The sequence below is a fragment of the Panthera onca genome, chromosome C1 (assembly GCF_046562875.1).
Source record: "Panthera onca isolate mPanOnc1 chromosome C1, mPanOnc1 haplotype 2, whole genome shotgun sequence".
Classification (NCBI taxonomy): Eukaryota; Metazoa; Chordata; class Mammalia; order Carnivora; family Felidae; genus Panthera; species Panthera onca.
In genome coordinates this window covers 53,694,599-53,717,378 of record NC_138346.1, presented here as the reverse complement: position 1 = coordinate 53,717,378, position 22,780 = coordinate 53,694,599, and the positions used below count along the sequence as shown (strand labels likewise).

At 37.3% G+C, this 22,780-nt stretch overlaps 1 long non-coding RNA gene across 1 annotated transcript in view; it reads left to right on the top strand.

Annotated features, from left to right (window-relative positions):
- LOC144617052 (uncharacterized) overlaps positions 1 to 19,617 on the top strand; it is a 44,300-nt gene extending 24,683 nt beyond the window's left edge. Inside the window, exon 3 of the long non-coding RNA XR_013557048.1 lies at positions 19,474 to 19,617. This is a non-coding gene — a long non-coding RNA (uncharacterized LOC144617052). The remainder of the gene's footprint in view (positions 1 to 19,473) is intronic.
- The last annotated feature ends 3,163 nt before the right edge of the window (positions 19,618 to 22,780 follow it).

Genomic DNA, 22,780 nt, shown 5'->3' with positions numbered 1-22,780 from the left:
ATTGTCTTTCATTTCAGTCTGTGTTTTGGGATGAGGACCCAACCCAGGGACTATTAACCCACAGCTGAGGCATCTGGGAATTGTGCTCATCTGATAGTAGGAGGTACTTAAAGTAACAGTAGAGTTGGGAGCTGGGGATGATGTTGCCATGCTGTATGTGTAGAAGTCTAGGAAACTGGTGAGGGGGAGAACAGAGACATGGGTGATCTTTGAAAGACACGGAGGCGTGTATTAGTTCCTGCCTTCCAATTCCATTTCTGAGATCCTCATGGTCTAGTAAGTGCTTCATTTCCCTTTCTTTGAATGCCCATGGAATTTGCATGTTTACTTTTATATTAAGCCTTGTTTTCATTAAACTAGTTTTAAAAGATTTCTGTTCCTTGCAACTAAATATATCATTACTAAAACATAGGTTTTTACATTCTTCCCTGAATATTTTTCTTGATGTATCTATTTTATTTAACCTATGGCTCTTAATTAATCCCATTGAATGTCCTTGTTTTAAATTTATACCACATTAAGATTATTATAACTACAACTCTGTTTTCTTTGCTATCTAATATTTATCTTTTTGGTTTTTTTTTTTTTACCATATTTTGTAATGACTTCTAAATTCTGTAATGTTCCTTTATTTTTTTTAATTTTATTTATTTATTTATTTATTTATTTATTTATTTTTAATATATGAAATTTATTGTCAAATTGGTTTCCATACAACACCCAGTGCTCATCCCAAAAGGTGCCCTCCTCAATACCCATCCCCCACCCTCCCCTCCCTCCCACCCCCCCATCAACCCTCAGTTTGTTCTCAGTTTTTAACAGTCTCTTATGCTTTGGCTCTCTCCCACTCTAACCTCTTTTTTTTTTTTCCTTCCCCTCCCCCACGGGTTTCTGTTAAGTTTCTCAGGATCCACATAAGAATGAAACCATATGGTATCTGTCTTTCTCTGTATGGCTTTGTAATGTTCCTTTAAATAAATGTTCTTTGTAAATACGATAAAACAAGAAGAAGCTTGGAGGCATTTTCTCATTCTGAAGCTTGTTAGTGTCACATGTTATAATTTTGTTATCTCTAATCAGTAGGCTTTTTAGTGTTGCTGACACTTTGTGATATGAACCAAAATCAATGTCTATATGCCACCAATGCAATAATTGGTAATAACTATTTAATATCATATAGTTAGATAATTAATGGGCTTTCCCCTCCTCTTTATCAGATTTAGTGAAGTAGAGACAGCTATTTTTTTTTTTAATGTTTTATTACTTATTTTTGAGAGAGACAGGCAGAACATGAGTGGGAGGGGCAGAGAGAGAGGGAGACACAGAATCTGAAGCAGCTCCAGGCTCTGAGCTGTCAGTACAGAGCCCGACATGGGACTCAAACTCACGAACCGCGAGATCATGACCTGAGCTGAAGTCGGACACTTAACCGACTGAGCCACCCAGGCACCCCGAGACAGCTATTTTCTACATACCCATTTTACCTCCCAGATTAAAAGTGTATAGGGTTAAGTATGTGATATTTTACTTTACACAACATAAAATACTGTCATATTTCCAAAGACTAAACCTAAGTTGGGTATTCAGAAAATAAGATATAAAAACCAAGGTCAAAGTAACATAGATCATTGATGTTAAAGTATAAGCACAACTATTTTTATTCTTTAAACACAATAAGAAATGGATTATTTTGAAAGGTCAGCATTTTATATAAATGGGACATGAACAATAACTCAACTCTTTCCCTAAGGATTACATTCAAGCTATGTGAGTTTATCCCTTACTTAGAACGAGGTCAGCAGTTCCACACCAGAAATGGTGGTACTCTGGAGAGTGGCAAACCTTTTCAACTTGGGTTGAATTTAAATTAAACTAGAATTTGCAGACACTGTCTTCTTGAAAGATTGTAAATCCAAGAAAATAACCAAAGTAATTGTTTTTTTTAAATGTATAATTTCATAAAAGATTTACATTTTTAATAAAATCTATAGGAAAATTTTTTTGCTGGGGGATGCATAATGTTTATAGTTGGATTAACAGTTTTGGAAGTCTGTGGATAGAAGAGGGTAGCATTGATTGGACAACAGCCTGAAATTGCATGTCAAAGAGCTGTAGGTTTAAGTACTGAGTTTCTTTTCTTACTGTGTGATCTTGAATAAATCACTTAGTATCTCAAATACATTTTTCTTATCTGTGAAATGGAGGCAATAATAGTGCTCCCCTTCTAGGGTTCCAAGGGTTAAGTGAGATAAGTATAGCACTTAAGAAAGTGTCTAACACAGAGTAAGCTCTTAGTAGTATCAGATTATTATTATTATTAGTATCAGATTATTATTTATTTATTATTACTATTATTATTATTATTATTATTATTATTATTATTATTACTAGGAAGTAGTGTGATTGATCTTATGGAGATTTTAAGGACCAAAAGCTAAATTGATGTACTGTATCACATCATATTTCTTGCAACAACTATGCTTCAATTTTTTTGTAACACAGCTTCAGATATAAGCCAAGTTTCATTATTTTCTTCAAAGCTTGTCAATAGACTATTCATCTGTGATATTTGAGAGTGACTACTAAAAACTAGATTATATTTTAATGTTTTTCCTAATTATACCTTTTTGTTTTGTTTTGGAAATCACCAGTTTGATGGTGACAATTAAATCAAATTTATGATGGGTTTATGTAATAATTTCCCAACTGATGTATGGAGATACTATACTATTTATAACTTTTTTTCTCTATCTACCAAATCTCTCTGTACAGGTCACTTTCTGTTTCATGCATATTACTCAAGTATTCTCTGGGCTCGCTCATGTGCTCACACTCCCTCTCTCTCCCTCTGTCTCTCTCTCTCTCTCTCTCTCTCTCTCTCTCTCTATATATATATATATATATATATTATAATATAATGGTGGTGGCAAGGGGGCAGGAATATCTTTGTTGGTTTCACACTTCTGATCTTAATTTAGATTCAGCCAGGACATGCCTCTATATAAGTAAAATGTTACTTTTTAAAATTTGAATTTGTGTTAATTATTTAATTACCGTGTCATAGAAAAAAATCTTTTCATTGTGGGCGGGTGTGGTTGGGATGGGGAGAGAGAGAAAGAAAAAGATAGAGAAAAGAGTTGGACTCCTTTTTCTATTGGGACGTTTTGGCATCTGTGCTCCTGCTCTTGTTTCTCTCCCTGTTAGCAGGGGCCATGGGGTCCATAATTTTTAAGGTACTCCCTCTTCTAATGCTCTTTATTCTGGTCTTCGTCTTTTTCTGGTCAATGAAACTTCAGCTGTTTTTTTTTTCCTTTGTTAGTTTGGGCTCCCTAACATCATTCTTGTGTTCTATGAGTGTTTTCAGATCCTCTATCTCAGGATTATCTCTTTTTTTCATGTTTATGTAGTTTTGAGAGAGAGACAGAAAGAGCATGCATGGGGGAGAAGCAGAGAGAGAGAGGGAGGGAGACACGGAATCCGAAGCAGGCTCCAGACTCTGAGCTGCCAGTACCAGAGCCCGATGTGGGACTTGAACTCACAAACCAGAAGATCATGACCTGAGCCGAAGTGGGCTGCTTAATCAACTGAGCCACTCAGGTGCTGCTCTCAGGATTCTTCTAAGGATTTAATTGCTGTCTCAGCTTGCTGTCCCATCTCCTCCTCCATCCACCGTTTACCTTCTTGACAGGATGCTCTTTGCTATTTCCTTACGATCTAGTTCTATGGTTTTTATTTTATTTGTTTATTTTGTAATGTTTGTTTGTTTATTTATTTAATATAATTCATTGTCAAGTTGGCTAACATGCAGTGTATACAGGGTGCTCTTAGTGTTTGGGGGTAGATTCCCGTGATTCATTGCTTACATACAACACCCAGTGCTCTAGTTCTGGTCTTTACTATTGTTCTTTCGTTGTTAACAAAGATGCTGAACTTGTTCTTTTCAAAGGCACTTTATGGCCTCTTACTCACCTTTTCAGTATGTGAAAAGTCTTTGACCAGTTAGAGGCGTAGAAAGTAAATGAACTCTGTAGAGGTGTGTAATGTAACTTCATTCCAAACCTTTCATCCTACACCTTGTGTACAAAAGAAAGGGCTCCTTTAAAGTGGTATTATTGGGAGGTTGATAAAGTGAGCATCTTGATATTTATAAGATATAGCTTTTATATTCCTGGTAGCTCTACAAATAATTAGCACATGGCTATTATTTTTCTTTCTTTAAAATACAAAATTAGCATTTAAAAAACGAAAAAGAAATGGTGGACATCACTGTTGCTTGCTTGTCACGTCCCCAGTCTTTTCCAGCCTTCTTGCAAGTAAGTGCACTATGGACTCTGGCCCATGAACTATCCCTTTGTGGCTGCAGAAGTGAGAAGCTCCAGTATCAGTCAGGCTTCACTCAGGGAAGCAGACCACTGAATACTGTGGAGTAAGGATTTGTGATAGGAATAAGGCCTTGTAAAAATTGTAGGGGAAGCTAGAGAACAGAGCTGCTAACCAGCCCCTCTGATGCACTGGTGTGGCTCAACAAGGTCAGGGGATTTCTGAAGCTATTTAGATTCAGCTAGGACATGCCTCTCTATATAAGCAAGATGCTCCTTTTTAAAATTTCATTTTGTATTAATGATTTAATTACATGTGCAGCTGCTAGCGTAGGACCATAAAGGAGAACTGGTAGAAAAATCTGTGGAAGGTTACTGTTTCTATGTTTGGTGATGAGTAGGGGTTCCTGTTCATTAGCTGAGTTAGCAATTTGGAGGTGGAACTGAATGCAGAATGGGGAAGAGTGAGAATAAGCTGAATCTAGGAGTACGTTTGGGTTTGCTCTCAACATGAAGAAGATTACAGACAAGCTGAAATCTTTTGGAAGATCTTTGTGCTTCTTATTGCCTTTAAACTCGGATGACCTTCAGAAAGTAATGGTGGCTGCTTTATTTCTCACACATTGATTTCTTCTTTGGACCCCTTTTAAATGAGAACCATATAGAGGAAGAGGACTCTGGGAAACATAGCTCTAGATTAGCCAACTTGGTAAAGTAGAGAACAATGGTGACCACCTCTTGTCAGTGTGACATCTGTTCATAGTGCTTTGAACCACATTTATGTCTAATAGCTAAATCATGATTCCACTTAATGTGATGCATCTACACAAAACTGAAAACATGCTAATTTGTATCCTCCCCCAAAAGAGGACACAAAATTCTACAGTCATTTCATCTGTCTTTGGGTATTGTTCGTATCTTTACTAGCTGAGTCACACTCTGTTTTTGAAATCTTCTAACTTAAATACTGACATATTAGCTAATTGTTATTAACACATATTACGTTTACTAGTAGGACAGCAGGAGAAAGCAAAGTGATAAAGAAAAAGACATATCTATCTATCCATCCATCCATCTATATAGATATATGGACATATACACAAAAATGTATGCACACAACTATATCAAAGAAAGGAGGAAACAGTCATAACTATTATAGTGTTCATTTTTGGGAATAGTCACATGGTTGTAGCTGGTGTTTAGATCTTGCTTCTTTTAATACCTGTTCCTTATTCCTTTTGCCTTCAGCAAGCAACTGAGCTGATCATGGTTTCTTGACAGGTGGGGTGTCCCAAATCTGAATTCCTGAAGGGTCTATGACATTAGTAGTTCTGTTATTTTGAAGTATTTTAGTGTTCCATGAAGTTTTCATTGTAGGAATATGAGTCCTGAGAAGTGTTCTGTGTTATAAACATCTGCCTCCCTACCATGTTGTGTAGAAACAATACAATTGTATTAGTTTTTTTATTAGTGCATACCAAGTTACCATAAACTAGCCATTTAAAACAATACTCATTTATTATCTCCCAGTTTTTGTGGGTTAGGAGTTTAGGTGCAAATCAGCCAGGTGCTCTGCCCATAGTCTCACCAGGCTGAAACCAAGTTGTTGCCAGGGCTGTGATCTCATCTGATACTCAAGATTCTCTTCTATGATCATTCAGACTATTGGCTGAATTCAGTTCCTTGTAGTTCTAGGACCAAGGTCCCACTTATTTTCTGTGCATTGACTGAGGGGGAGAGAGGGTTGCTTTCAGCTCCTAGAAGGTGCTCATGGGTTCTAGACCTGAGGCTGTCTTATCTAACAACATGAAAGCTATTTTTCCAGGTCCAGCAGGAGAATCTTACTCCAGTCTGCTGCAGCTGAGTCTTATATAATGTAACCTAATCAAGGGAGTGCCTATCCAATCATATTTGTAGGTTTTGCCCACATTCAAGGGGAGGGAGTTATAATAGTGCGTGCCCTAGTGAGTGGGAGTTTGGGGAGCTATCTAAGAATTCTGCCACAACCACACAATTTTATCTTGGTAGTCAGAATAAATCATTATACTCTCTACAGTTCCTTCTTTGACTGCTGATTCACCATCATGTGGAGTGGCCAGGTGGCAGTTTCACCTTAAGTTTCTTTGATTTATTGTTGCATCCCCCATTAGGAACATTCCTTCCTTTGGAATGAATATCTCTAAACTAGCAGATCTCAGGTTTGTGGGGGCAGGAAGCAAAACTTTTGCCAAATGTTACTCAGTAACAGTAAATCATCTTCCATTCCTTGTTTCTGCAACCAATGAATCTTGGGTATGGGGAACAAAACCCCAGCATCATATGTTGGTCATTGATTCAGAGCATATGCTACATGCGGAAGGACATTACTCCAACCCTACAGTGTGTGACCATCCAATTGACACTGTATCAGAATCTTTCCATTGATTCCAGGAAACATGGTAAGATGAATGAATTCAGTGAGCAAAAACCCATTGGTGCTTTTTACTTACTGTAAAATATGTTTCTTGGATGGAAGCAATGCTGTGTAGAATACCATGCTGATAGATAAGACATTCTAAAAGTTCACAGATGGTGGTTTTGGCTGAAGCCTTGTGGTTGAGGATGGCAAATTTGTATCCAAAATGATTGTCTTAAGTGAGAAAAGATTTCTGCCTTTTCCATGAAAGAAATGGTTCAAAATAATCAACCTACCATGAGGTGTCTGGTTCCCCTGGGGAATAGCACACCATGTACTCAGTGTTAATTTCTGCTATTTTTAGGTTGAGTACTGAGCAGTGGCTTTTGACAGAGTGGCCTTTGTAAGTGGAAGTACATATTGCTAAATTCATGAGCAACTTTCATCTTTACCACCATGACCACTTTATTCATGAACCAGTGGAGCAAAGTCAGGAATGGCTAAGGAAAGACGCTGAAAAGCATCTATAGAATGATTACTCTTGTACACCTGATTTCTAAAGTTTCTTCTGCTAGAGTCCCTCTTCAGTGGCCATTGACATGATACGCAAGTATCTTCATACTCGGTGCTCATTTTCTGAGGTCCATCTACAGGCTTCTTACCCAGAACTTTTTAACAAATCCAGTCATGTGTCTTCCAAGTCCCTGACTAGCAAACAAACTATAGCCCTTGCCTAAGAATCAGCATAGATCCATACTTGTAGACATCTCTCATTCTAGGCAAAAGAAAAAAAAATAGGTGCATTGCTCAGAATTGTACCTGCTAGGGCTTTTCCTTCATGACTGTCCTCAGGGCCACCCCACAGTGGGACTTTAATGGAATAGCCCTTCACTTTGAGGTAGTGTCAGTATACTGTGTAGAGCCATCTGTAAGTCCATCACCATTTTTTTTTCTCATTGGTCAACTGGTGAAAGGAACTTCCATATGTGTGGGCTGATAAAGTGAAGGCAAGGTAGCAGAAGTAGGAAGCACAGGAATCTGGATTATTTGGTCATACATCTTGCTTGTGTTTTCAGGAATTGTTCAAGCCTAATCTTGTGTATACCTCTTCCAGTTAACGATGGAGTGCTCCTGCCTCCCGCACACCCCAGTTTTATAACTTGGTGGTAAGTTAACAATCAGTTCTTGATAGTTTAGTTTTCAGGATTATCTGGTGGCCTACTGTTAAATATCTATTCTTTATAGAGCACCTATTCTCTAAACGCCAGAAGCTATTTCTCAAAAAGAAAAATATATCCTTTGTATTATCTTCAAAGGATGACGTAACTTAGCTCCAAAATATTAAAGTTGTGCACTTTTTTAAACCTTTATTGGCTTTACAGTGGCTTCATTCAGCATCCCTACTGCCACAAACACTTCAAGCACTGTTGGGTCTGCTATGTTATATGGTCTAAGCAGAAGAATAACTTATACGGAAGCTTGGATTTTTTTCTACATCCTTTCTTTGTTTGAACCCTACTCAAAGCTGGCAGCCTTTTGGATTACTCAGTAATTGTGTCATTCACCCTGCCGCAACCAGACTGACCAAGTTCCCCCATCCCCGTATGCCGCAGCTTGCCCCACCCCAGTTGGGCTGACCAAGCACCTTGCCCACATATGTTTCAGGTACAGCCTAGTCTGCCACAGTGGCAAGCATGCACAGATGGAAGATATCCTTTGAGTGCCTGGCTCTAGTGCCAGTGGGGATTGTATTTCTGGGCCCCATAGATCTGAAACAATCTGAGAGACAGTTCTTGGCAGGCCACCACTCCCAGGGCACTCCACAAACTTCAGACTGAAACACACCTCCAGTCTTCATTAAAAAAAAAGTATTTTTTGTCTTTTCCTGGAACTTCATCCTATGGAGCATGCTTCAAGTTTCCAAGCTACAGAGGCCCCAAGGGAATATGGGCAGGGGGACACCATATTAGTGCCCTCCCTTAGGCTCCCACAGCTTACTGATACCCTTTTGAAAGGAACTTATACACACTCTTCAAGCCACAATTTTGACAACCCTAACCCAGTGGATGCCTCTAGATCCCTGGTCTAGAAGTCAGCAGGGTTTACAATTATGGACCCACAAGACTATATACTTATATGCCTTAAAAGCTGTTGCCTGAAGATCTGGCTTATAATTAGCCTGAAACGTAGCATTGTCAGAGAGCCCTCCCTTAGGAATACTGACAAATCTTGGCAAATCCCCAACAACTGGGGCCTGTGAAGAATAAATCAGGCTACTCAGACAATCTCAATGGTCTGAAAAACAATAAAAAGCTAGGGTAAGGTTGGAGATAAGGTTCATTTTTTTTTTATACAAGGCCACTCTTTCAAGACTGGTAGAGGTAGCTAATACATAGTCATCTATGTATTAGAGGTCATCTAATATGTAGAAACAAACACAGAGAGTCAAGCAAAATGAGGAGACAGAGAAGTATGTTCTAGATGAAAGAACAAGACAAAACCTCAATAAAAGACTTCAATTAATGGAGGGAGATAATCTCCCTGATAAAGATAAAGAATTCAAAGTGATAGACACCAAGATGCACACTGACCTCAGTAGAAGGTTGGATGACCATAGGGAGAACTTCAGCAAAGAGGTGGAAAATATAAGAAAGTACCAAACAGAAGTCACAAACGGAATACTAGAGGGGTTCAACAGCAGACTAGACAAAGTAGAAAATGAATCAGTGACTTAGAAGGCAGGGCAGTTGAATTCACTCAAACAGAGCAACAAAAAGAAAAAAAAAAGAATTTTAAATGTGAAAATAGCTTGAGGGACCTGTGACACATCAAACATGGGTCCCAGGAGGAGAAGAGAAGGAAAAGGGTAGAAAACTTGTTTGAAGAAATAATGAATGAAGACTTTCCTAATCTGGGGAAGGAAATAAACATCCAGGTTCAAGAGCCCCAGAGAGTTCAAAATAAGATGAACCCAACAATATACAAACCAAGACACATTATAATTAAAATGTCAAAAGTTAAAAAAAAAAGAATCTTAAAAGCAGCAAGGGAAAAATAACTTGTTAAATACAAGGGAGCCCCCATAAGACTATAAGATGATTTTTCACTAGAAACTTTGCAGGGCAGAAAGGATGTCATAATATATTCAAAGTGCTGAGAGGAAAAATTTCCAACCAAGAATACTCTACCTGGCAAAGTTATCATTCAGAATTCAAGGGAGATAAAGCATTTTCTAGACAAACAAAAAGTAAAGGAGTTTATCACCACTAAATAGCCTTATAAGAAATGTTAAAGAGACTTTTTTAAACTGAAAAAAAGGGCACTAATAGTAACAAGAAAACATATGAAAGTAAAAACCTCGCTGGTTAATGCAAATTACAATAAAGGTAGGGGATTAACCACTTACAAAGCTAATATGAAAGTTAAAAGTCAAGAGTAGTAAAGTTTACTATACTTAGTTAAGGGATACAGAAAATAGAAAGATGTAAAATATGACATAAAAACAGAACATATGTGGGGAGTAAAAATATAGACTTTTTAGAATATGTTTAAACTTAAGATGCTATCAACTTAAAAGAGATTATTATATATAGAGGGTGTTATATGTGAATATCACGGTAACCACAAAACAAAAATACATAGTAGATACACAAAAGGCAATAAAAAAGGAATCTAAACATTACACTAAAGAAAATTACCAAAGCACAGGGAAAAAAAAAAAAAAGATCGAGAGAAAAAGAAAAGAGACAGGAACTACAAAAACAGCCAGAAAACAATAAACAAAATGGAATTAAGTACATACCTATCAGTAATTATTTTACTTGTAAATGGATTAAATTTCCCAATCAAAAAGCATAAGGTGACTGAAAGGATTAAAAAAAAAAAAACAAAAAAAACAAAAAACAAGACCCATATACATACTACCTATGAGATGCTTCAGATCTAAGGACACATGCAGGCTAAAAGTGAAGGGACAAAAAAAGATGCTCCATGCAAATGGAAATGAAAAGAAAGCTGGTGTACCTATTTTAGAAAATGAATCATGAAGAAATAGAAAATCTGAACTGACTGATTATTAGCAAGGAGATTATATCAGTAATCAAAAACTGCTCAGCAAACAAAAGCCCAGGACTAGATGGTTTCATTGCAGAATTCTTCCAAGCATTCAATGAATATTTAATAACTATCCTTATTAAATTCTTCCAAAAGATTGAAGAGGGGGGAGCATTTTCAAGCTCATTTAATGAGGTTAGCATTACCCTAATACCAAAATCAGACAAGAGACAACACAAAACAAAAAATTATAGGCCAATATCCCTGATGAATATTAATTCGAATTAACGTCCTAAACAAAGTATTAGCAAAGTGAGTTCAACAATGCATTAAAAGGATCATACCCCATGATGAAGTGGGATTATACTGGAGATGTAAGGATGGTTTAACATTCACGAATCAGTCAACATGACATACCACATTAACGAATGACAAAAATCATATGGATGCAGAAAAAGCATTTAACAAAATCCAACATCCATTTATGATAAAAACTCTCAAAATGGGTACAGAAGGAACATACCTCAATATAATAAAGACCATATAGGAGAAACCCACAGGTAACATCATGCTCAGTAGTGAAAAGCTAAAAGATTTACCTCTAAGTTCCGGAAAAAGACATGGATACCCACTCTCACCACTTTTATTCAACATAATATTAGAAGTCCTAGCCACAGAAGTTAAACAAGTAAAAAGAAAGAAAAGACATCAAAATTGGAAAAGATAAGGTACAACTGTGTCACTATTTGCAGCTGACATGATATATAGAAAACCCTATAGACTCCACCAAAAAATTATTAGAACTAATAAATGAATTCATTAATATTGCAGTATACAAAAATAATACAAAAATATGCTACGTTTATATACAATAACAGACTATAGAAAGAGAAATGAAGAAAACAGTCCCATTTATAATTGCATCAGAAAGAATAAAATATCGAGAAATATATTTAACCAAGGGAGTGAAAGACCTGTACACTGACAACTATATGACTCTGATGAAAGAAACTGTAGAAGATACAAATAAATGAAAGGATATTCCATCCGCATGAATTGGAAGAATTAACATTTTTTTAAAATGTCCATGCTACCCAAAGCAATCTGTAGATTCAGCACAATCCTTATCAAGAATACCAATGGCATTCTTCAGAAACCTAGAACAAATAATCCTGAAATCTGTATGGAATCGCAAAAGACCCCAGATAGCCAAAACAATCTAGAGAAAGAAGAACAAAGCTGGAGGCACTACACTCCCTGATTTCAAACTATACAACAAAGCTTAAAACTTCAGTAATCAAAAGAGTATGGTGCTGGCATAAAAACAGACACAGAGTTCAGTGGAAGAGAGAGAGAGCCCAGAAAGAAACCCAAACATATATAGCAAATTAATTTACAGTAAAGGAGCCAAGAATGAACAATGGGGAAAGGACAGTCTCTAATAAATGTTGGGAAAACTGGACAGGGATAGTCACATGCAAAAGAATCTTACACTGTACACAAAAGTTAACTCAAGTGTATTATAGACTTAAATGTAAGATCTGAAATCATAACATCCTAGAAGAAAACAGAGGTGGTAAGTTCCTTGACATTGGTTCTAGCAATGTTTTGTTTGTTTGTTGTTGTTGTTTTTAAATTTGATTCCAAAGGCACAGGAAACAAAAGTAAAAATAAACGAATCTATCAAAGTAAAAAGCTTCTGCACAGTGAAGGAAACCATCAACAAAATGAAAACAAACAAACAACCTACTGAATGGGAGAGGATATTTGCAAAGCATACATCTTATAAGGGGTTAATATCCAAAATATGTGAAGAACCCATACAACCCAATAGCAAAACAACGTGGTGGTGATCACTTTGTAGTATATATAAATATCAAAGTATAATGTTTTACACCTTACACATATAATTTTATATACCAAGTTTATCTCAATTAAAAATAAACTACTTAGTCCTAATAGCATGCCCAAATGACATAAATGTTGCCTTCAAATCCAAAGAGACCCACTAGGCATAATCCCTTTCTGTGTTAAGAAGAGTCAAATTCAAAAGCTTAACCTTTACTTTGGAAGAGCTCCTGACTGTTAGAATCCTAGAAATTTTTCTGATTTTTTTTTTCTGCATATACATATCAAGGTGTCTAGTGTAGTTCCTACTTCTTGCTCAACAAATCTAAGCATGATATCATCAGTGTGAACCATCATGATATCTTGTGGAATGGCGAGGTGATCAAGGAAGTTCCTTGTGGAATAGATTATGACATGGACTATATAGTGGATAAAGTCCTGAAGCAGATTCATAATAATGTATTGCTATCTCTGCTAGGTGAACGCATTCACAGAATCACTAGTTTCATACAAGGAACCAGGGAACATGTTTGGTTTATTTCAGTAAAAAAATCATGTCTGGAACTGCAGCTGTAATAGAAGTCACCACCAGTTTAAGTTTGCAATAATCTCCTGTCACTCTTCAAGATTCATCTGTCCTTTGCACAGGAAAAATAGGCAAGTTGAATAGAAATATGGTAGGAATCACTGTTTCTTTATCTTTCAAGTCCTTGTTATTGGCACTTGTACCTACAATCCCTCCAGGAATGAAATGCCGCCTTTATTATTTTTGTGAGTAGAGTGGTTGTAGAGGTTTCCAGTTGGTTTTTCTTACCTTAATAGCTCTTTCCTCCATGAGCCAGGAAACTAATGTGGAGATTCTGCCTGTTTATCATGTCTATTCCAATAATGCATTCCAGAAGTGGGAAAAGAAGATTGGGTTGATTTTAGGCATACGCTGAGCTTACTATGAGTTAGACTCAAGACAAAACTTAATTAATTGCCTGATTTCCTCAAGCCTGTACTGTGACTGGCTGGTGGTCCCTTGTGGTGTTTTGGTTCTTCAAAAATTATTTCAGCTCAGGGGTGCCTGGGTGGTTCAGTCGGTTAAGTGTCTGACTCTTGATTTCAGCTTGGGTCACGATCTCATGGTTCGTGAGTTCAAGCCCTGTCTTGAAGCTGACAGTGCAGAGCCTGCTTGGGTTGCTCTCTCCTTCTCTCTCTGCCCCTTCCCACTCATGTGTTTTCTTTTCCTCTCTCTCTCTGTCTCTCAAAATAAATAAATAAACTTTAAAAACTAACAAGCAAATGGACAAAAAGAAGTTATTTCGGCTCAGAGATAATGTGTAAAAGGCCACATGTCCCTTAGGAAGGACTAAGAAAAAGATTTAGGATATATTATTTGGCAATGTGACAGGGTCCTTCCTCAAGGGATTCTTCCTTTCACTCAAATGCCTCAGGGTTTGTGAACTGGCTCAAAACTTAGAATTGTTAAGGAGCTGTGACTATTATTATGATTCAAGTCAGACATCTGTTCTCCATTCCTAGGTAATTTCTGTTTATATAAATTAAGACATCAGTAGTTTTTCCATTTTAGGTATGCCATGATAAATTGTCAAATGCCAAAGATCCCTGTTGAAACCATTTTAATTACTGCTATGGCTCTGCGGCCTGTTGCAGTAGTCTTGCTCATCTTCTCTCTGGAAATTAAGAGAGTTCCATTTGATTCTTGCCATATCAACAAATTCTGTCCCATCAAACAAGATATTCCTTCTACCACAACTCAACACTCTAATAAGCCATTGCCGTACATATTTACTCGGGTTTGTTGATTAAACAAAAATGACAAACATATTAGAAGTCTTTGAGTGGGTATAGTAGTTATCTTGAACCTGACCATTTGGAGCCTGGCAGGAATTAGGTCTGGTTTGTAGGCCTAGATGGAAGGAGAGTCGGTCTTGATTGGGTAAATCCCTGCATGATAACTGCCTCAGGGAAGTCCATCTCCATACTTGGACAGGGTGAGCAGGGCTGCTTTTACTGGCAAAGGAAGATCAGTACAATCTAGGGAGTCACGGTCCTATACTTCATTGGAATGTGCCCATCATATTTTTTAGCGTCTCACTCTTTCTCAATTAATGTCTTTACCATGAGGTTGGGAATCCAACTGAGGTTGTAATGCAGCCACACAGTGGATTAGACTTTGGGTTTTGCCTTCAGAAATCTTGATATACAATTAAAGAAATACGGATGCCTTTTGGGAGCAGACGGAGAAACTATTTTTGGTGTGTTGTTGTTGTTGTTGTTGTTGTTTTTACCAATCTTTGAGATATAAATTTAACATCCTGAGTCCATCATTTTTTCTCCAAGTTTTCTAGTGCACTTAGAACAGACAACTCATTATACTTTTATTTGTATTAAAATGTTCTAAAAGAGCAAATCACTCAATTCTTTCCCTTCTATAGGCCTTTGAGTACAGGTGATAATTTAAGTGATATTTCTGCCACTGCATGTTGCAGAATAACAGTTTTCTTTGTCACTGTCAATAGGGTCATTAATGCTTTCATTACTATTTACTAAGAAAACTAACTCTTTGTTCCCATTCTTTTTTTTTAATTTTTTTTTAAATTTTTTTTATAAATTTTTTTAAATGTTTTATTTATTTTTGAGACAGGGAGAGACAGAGCATGAACAGGGGAGGGTCAGAGAGAGGGAGACACAGAATCTGAAACAGGCTCCAGGCTCTGAGCTGGCAGCACAGAGCCCGACGTGGGGCTCGAACTCACGGACCGCAAGATCATGACCTGAGCCGAAGTCAGCTGCTTAACCGACTGAGCCACCCAGGCGCCCCTCTTTGTTCCCATTCTTAAACTTCTATTCCCCTGGAACCACACTTGGTCCCAAAATTTTTAGCAATAAGTGTCAGTCAGGAAAGTAGAACCACTAAAAGTATTACGGAACAAGGGACTTATTATTGGATAAGAATTTACACAATTGTAGTGGACGGAGAAATAGAAGTATAAAAGGGTGATTTGGAGATCAATAAAAAAGTCACAAAGCAGTACTTCTGAAGCACTGGCACGGGTGGATAAATTAGTGTTTGTCAGGGATTGCATAAGCCGGATATGTCCACCTGCCAGTGTGGGACTGTGAAAGAAGAGAGCTGCAGAAGTATATGGTAGGTTGTTGCCTTTGCAACTGTTAGTGGGCTGGGTATTACTGTTGATTAGAAAGGCTGGTAGTCAGGACATGGAGTGAGGGTGAGTAAGAAGCTTAGATCTTCTGTGCCTCCCCATTTATTTGTTAGTGTGGGGAGAGCAAAGACAAGGCAGAATCTGCTGATAGCTTTGCATCTGTCTCTCACTATCTCCAGTCATGAAGATTTTTAGAGTGTACCATTACCATTTCATTTTTTTTAACGTTTATTTATTTTTGAGACAGAGAGAGACAGAGCATGAACAGGGGAGGGGCAGAGAGAGAGGGAGACACAGAATCGGAGGCAGGCTCCACGCTCCGAGCCATCGGCCCAGAGCCCAACGCGGGGCTCGAACTCACGGACCGAGAGATCGTGACCTGAGCTGAAGTCGGACGCTTAACCAACTGAGCCACCCAGGCACCCCTCATTTTTTTTTTTTTTTTAGAGAGAGAAAGGGTGGGGAGGGGCAGACAGAGAGGGAGAGAGAATCTTAAGCAGGGTCCATGCCTAGTCCAACACAGAGCTCGATCTCACAACCGTGAGATCGTGACCTGAACTGAAATCCAGAGTCGGATGCTTAACTGACTGAGCCATCCAGGTGCCCCACTACCATTTCATTTTTACCTTTCTAATCTTGGGCTATTCTTGCATTGGCCACCTTTAACTGGGAAACTTAAAGCAGAAAAGGATTCTGGGAAATAGTTTCAGATGGGACAAGTTGATGCAAGATACAACTGCCACACTCCTTGTGCAGCCTGCTTGCTTCTTTTTATTTTTCCAGTAGTGAGCATACAGACCACATATTGAAACAGTGGAGTCATAAGATCAAAGTTTCTTGGAATGTTGAGTGGCTTCAGAGAAGACACTTGTCCTGGAGAGTCACCCAAAGTACAAAAGACTTCCTGAGAGAAAGATAAATAAACTTTCATTTTGTTAATCTACTTAGGTCTGGGAGTTGTTAAAGCAGCCTAGACTATTCTGATTAACACACCCCTCCGTCTCCCTTAAAGGGAGAAAAATTATGCAAGATGGTTCTTGTTTGGAGGATTCTTCAGTTTCTTAGTGCTGTTACTTCTTGTTCTATTGATGGTTTCTGTCTTCTTCTTGTTCTAAATTTCTTTTTTAAGAAATTTTTAAAAAGCTTATTCATTTTTGACAGAGAGAGACAGAGTGCTAGTGGGAGAGGGGCATAGAGAGACAAGGAGAGAGAGACACAGAATCTGAAGCAGGCTTCAGGCTCTGAGCTGTCAGCACAGAGCTCGATGCAGGGCTCAGACTCACAAACCGTGAGATCGTGACCTGAGCCAAAGTCAGACACTTAACCGACTGAGCCACCCAGGCATCCCTTCTTGTTCTAAATTTCTACTCTCTGAATTCTTTACCATGTCATACATCCTTATTTTTTATAAAGGACTCTCACACATGCTTTTTATTTCAGTCATTATCTCCTTCTTGAATTCTACTCTCATATCTCTAAGTAATGTATAAATGCTTTTTGTCATTCTGATATCCCACTATACCATCCAATTCAGTATCTTTAAAAAGCCACACTTGTTCATTTTTAATAAATTTGTTTGCTCCTCATTTTTATTTTCCTGTTTGTTAATAGTTATTCTATTTATCTAGTTAACTAGGCCAGAAACCTTTCTTGACCTCTCATAACCAATCAGTCATATTCTATAAACTTTCCCTCACTTCTTTAGCCCTTCAAATTCCTTAAGTGATCAGTAAGTGAGAGCTAGGTTAGTGAAAATCCTATGGCCTTTAAACACATTTGTAGATTTTTATTGACTTACACATCTAATTTAAACTTATATTTAAAGGTAAATTTCACTACTTTTGTGTTATAATACTGTGTGTGTTTGACATTTTGCCCTCAAGCATAGTATGCTAAATTTCTTCTCCAATAACTATATGTAAAAACAAACACAACAGACTTTAAGAACATTTGTTAGAAAGAAATGCTAACAAATGAGTGCATATCTATTAAAAGATAAAATTTATAGTCAGTTTAAACAAATTTAGAAATCATTATAACAAAAAGATCTTGATCTCTGTTGGACACACTTGGACAACTTATTAAGTGTAGCAATCAAGTCAAATGGAAAATTTTGTATTACTTGTTTATATCTGGAAAATATGGGGAAAATCGTAACTCGATTTTGAAGCAGTAGTCCTTTAAGAATTTTTAAGACACAGTAACATTTAATAGCCAGAGAAAATTGTAGAATCGCAGTTGTAATAAAGTTGCGATATATTTTAAGGTAAGGGAAGATTCATTCACAATTCAATAAAGACCTAATAATAATAATACTAACAGTATTTCATTGAGTTCTACTCCTTTATGAATCCAGTCCTGGTTCAGAGAAATTCATTCTTAATGATACATAAAGGGTCCTCCAGGTAATTGTTTAGCATTTATGAATTTGACTTGTGAGATGCCTTGTTGCAACAGCTTCTCCTCTGGTTCTTTCAAGGCTTGCCAGCTGCTCAGTCCCACTGGTGCCTACTTCATTCACCTTGGTGCAAAATTTGATTCCTGACATTTGGTGTTACGTTATGTGTGTTTCTTGTCTTTCTCAGAGTAGAATCTACAGGGATCAGATTTTCAAAGGCACCATTGGCCAGAGTTTAACACCTAACTTATCAATAGGTTTCTTGGATTCATTCCCTCACAATCATTTTCCAAGCAGCCTCCATATGCCTTTATAGCCTGGTGCTAGGAAAACTAAATCCAATTAATAGAGCATATCTACATTCAAAGAGCATATACTGTGTGGAAAAGATATATTCTAAATCAAGCACTACAGTGTAATATGTTAAATATTATTTTAGAAGTAGGGGGTACACAACAGGGACAGTACATGACACATAGTAGGTACTTCATAAATATTTAATACATTGTTAACTAGATACTTAAATATCAAGTAAATTAATGGATGGATAGGTGCATGCATTTTATGGATATAATTTATAATTTATGGATTGATAGAAGGAGCACTGCAAGCTTCCTAAAGGAAAGGATGTTTAAAATGAGTCTCAAAGAATGGAAAGATGTCAGGAACAAAAGAGGGAAATGCACTCAAGAAAGTCAGAATAGGTTTGAAATACAGAGAAAATATAATGTTGTGTTCAGATAAATTATTTCAAACAGATGGAGCAAAGAATTAATTGGGTTGTGGTTGGAAGCTTGAGACCAATATTTCTAATACTGAACTTACAAATTTTACCTTAAAATTGTCTTCTTTGTGATTCTGTCTTGAAAAATGACACCATCAACTGCACAAAAAGTCTATATTATCACTTCCCCTACAATCTCCTACCTCTAATTAATTATTTTCCCTTGCTGAAGACTTACTAACTTATTATCTCTGAGTCCTTCTTTCCTCTCACTTTTTTTAATACATCCTCAGTCAGGATCTCATATCCTTATTCCTTCATTCCTTTATTCACAGATATTTACTGGACACCTATTATGTTCATCTACATTGTTATTGCAGTGGTATTTCAGATCTGTAAATTTTATCATGTCCCTATTCATTTATTTATAACAGGCCATCAGGGACCAGATTATGAAGAGCTTCATAGACTAAGCTAAAGAGTTTAGATTTTGTTCCAAAAGCTAAAGGAATCCATTGAAAAATGTTAAGTCAAAGAGTGACATGTCTCTATTTGCATTTTAGCACAGTTATTCTGAAAGCACCAAAGACAGTATCCTGGATAACCTGCTGAAGGAATGTGTGGAGAGAGTGGAGCTGGTCAAAGATACTGTGAAGAATTGGACAGAGAGGTAGGAAAAACATTTAAGGAAAATGGAGTTACAGTAGCCAAAAGAAGATGGAGTTTTATAAAGGAGGAAGTGCACAAAAAGACTATCACATTAACGTCCCCAAGAAAGGGTAGACTCTCACCCATATCTGTCATTCCCTCTTCCTTTGGGAGCAGTGAGGAGATTAGAGAGGGTGGGAGGTCCCATGTTAGGGTTTGAAGCTGAAATGTAATCAGTATCAGGAAATGATTCTCTTATACACCACAGCTTACCATTTTCTTGACACTTTGGCTTGACTGTTAAGCTTATGGAAAACTTGGTGTGCAGGAGGGAGCTGTAGTTTGGAAGGCCAGTCTTGTTCCCATCTTTGTGATATCACACACTGTCACCATCTACCACTCCTGTTATGCTCTTTGAACCATGGTGGGCAATTCAGATATTGCCCCAGAATGATCTATAATAGTGAAAAGAAGACTACATTCAATAATTTGTCTACTAAGATGCATTATATGTATTCTCTGTTCTATTCACTATCTCAAATTATACTCATTTATATAATTCACTGAGTTACATATTCAGTCAAATTACAATAGAAAATGTTCCAGATAACACAATGCCAGCAGCACTAGAAACATGACCCAAATTTTCACAATCAGAACACCCTCTAATTATTAAATTGCTGAGGAGAAATTAATGCCCAGAATAAATTTGCTTCTAAATTAAATTTTCAAAGAATTAAAATCTAAAATTTAGCTCTCCATCATGCTTTATTTTTCTGGTTTTCAGTTAAGTAGGGGTTTTAAGTCAGTGAGAATTCCTTCAGCATTTTAAGTCAGTGAGAATTCCTCCAGTATCTTCTAGTGGGTCCTTTAAAGGAGCCTGAGAATCAATAGGACACACTGGATCACAGCAGTGCTACGTGCTTCCCCACATGATTGAGAAAGCACAAAAATCCATAGGCTCCATAACATCAATTTTACCAAAATAACATAATCAGGGCTTAAAATATACCACTATCTAGACTCACTACTGATGTCAGCTAAGGATCATGTATTTACTGGCATTTGGAGGATAGATAGATTTAAAAAATGATAGAAATATTTTTGGTTTTAGTTTCTCCATGAAATTGTTAAGTTGGCTATTATTAGATCCCATTTATGCAAAACCTGTGTTTTCATTGCTGCAAGAGCAGAAGTCCAACGAAAAACATCGACCAATGCCATGTGCTTCTTTACAATAAACTTCTAGTATTTTTTTTTTTTAAATTCCTTTGTCATCAGTCCATCTTTAGGACTCTAGTGGCACCACCTCTACCACTTATATTCCTCTTTTAGGAGGACTTGACTCCTGTCTCCCCATAATGGATCATTTAGCAACAGCTAAGAAATAGGATAGGGGTGGGAACAAACAATCTGTTAGATTTCTTCTACTGATTCTCAGGACTCCAAAAATCTCAACTTCTATGGCTCAGGAGACACTAACTCCAGCCCTGTACTTCATATTCCAGGCTGAGATGCTTCCCAAAAGTGTATGCACAAAAAGTCTGAATATTGTGATAGGGCCCTTTCTTGGCTCTAACAAATATCTTACTCTATGTGGGACCAAGTCCCAGAAGAAGTGAAATTGTCTTCCTAATTTAAAATCCCGAAAGGAGTCTCTCCTGACCTTGGGAAAGGACACATTATTTGCACCTACAACCAGATTTCTGCCTGTTATGTTTGAAGCCTCTGAAATGTTCATCATGAGTGCTATTATGACTCCCTTTCCTGCTTAAAACCAACTGTGGTTCTAAGCTCAAGCCCACCAGTTAAAGTGTTGCTTAGAGATCCAACCGGCCCCTTGTTCACTTAGGCTAAAGCCTACCTACATAGCCGAAACCTGTCAACACTCTTGTAGAGACTCATGTAGACTCTTGCCACAATATAAGCTTCCTGATTTCAAAGTTCAAAAAACTCAATAACCACCACTTGTTAAAGGTAGCCATTTCAGACACATTAGAATGTTCAGTCTGGCCATGTCATAGTTTGATCTAAAATGGTTAAGTCGTGAATCTATTCTCACAGTTTTCCAGACAATACATCTTATGTTGGGGGTTTAGAGTAATAATTAACCACACTTCTCCACTAGTTTAGTGGATTCTGAATTGAAAAATGATACATAAGAGCCAGATAAAGATATCAGTATTATTTGTTGACAAACAATTGTTGATATCCAGCAATTATTTATTGGCTTGGAAAATTTGCCTTAGGCCAGACTGGGTTGCCTTCTTATATACTCCTTGAATGATACTACCCTTTCTACTAGAAGAAACAATGGCTGGAAAACTATAGGTTCCACCTTCCCACACTGCTGTAACTGAGTTTTATGTATGGCCGATGCAGGATCAAAGAACACACAATAAAGCTTTCAAGGAGGCAACCTAAGAAACAAACAAACAAACAAACAAACAAGCAAACAAACAAACATACATACCTAAGGGGCATTTTTCATGAGAGCAGTTATTTTCACTTCATTAGCTCTGCTTATCATCAGTGGTGGTGCTTACTGGTATTAGGGAGTTTTGGATATGATGGGTAACGACATGAGCATTAGTTTTCTTCCTAATGTTTTAAGAGGATGGATATTCCTGCCTTATGACCTGAGATAGGAGCATGAAATGACAGAGAGGATAATCCCCCATGCAGAAGAGATCACAGTATCACATATTGCACAAAAAGGTCAAAGTCAAGGTCAAGAAAGATGAGGACAGAAAAGTGTTCATAGACACTACCATGGTAGAATTCATTGGTAATCTTAGAAATAGGCATTTTGCAGTGCAGTGATTCTCAAACTTTAATGTGTTTCAGGGTCATCTGGAAGGCTTGTTAAAACACAGATTGGTGAGCCCCAACTTCTCAAGAGTTTTTAATTCAGCAGGTCTAGGATGAGGTCAGATGAGTTTGTAGCTCCAACAAGTTTCCAGGTGATATTGATGCTGCTGGTCAGGGGACCGCATTTGGAAAATCACTGCTGTCGACTGTTGGGGATGAAAGTAGAAGTAGGGTACACGAAATATTCTTTCAGTGAACTTGGCTATGAAAAAAAGCAGGGAGACAAATAAATGTTGGGAGATTAGATGGAACTGAGGATGGATTTCCTTTAAGTTCTACAGATATCTTATCTCTATGTTCTTTATTGTAATGGGATTTGTTCCATCATACATTTGCTACCAGACACTGTTA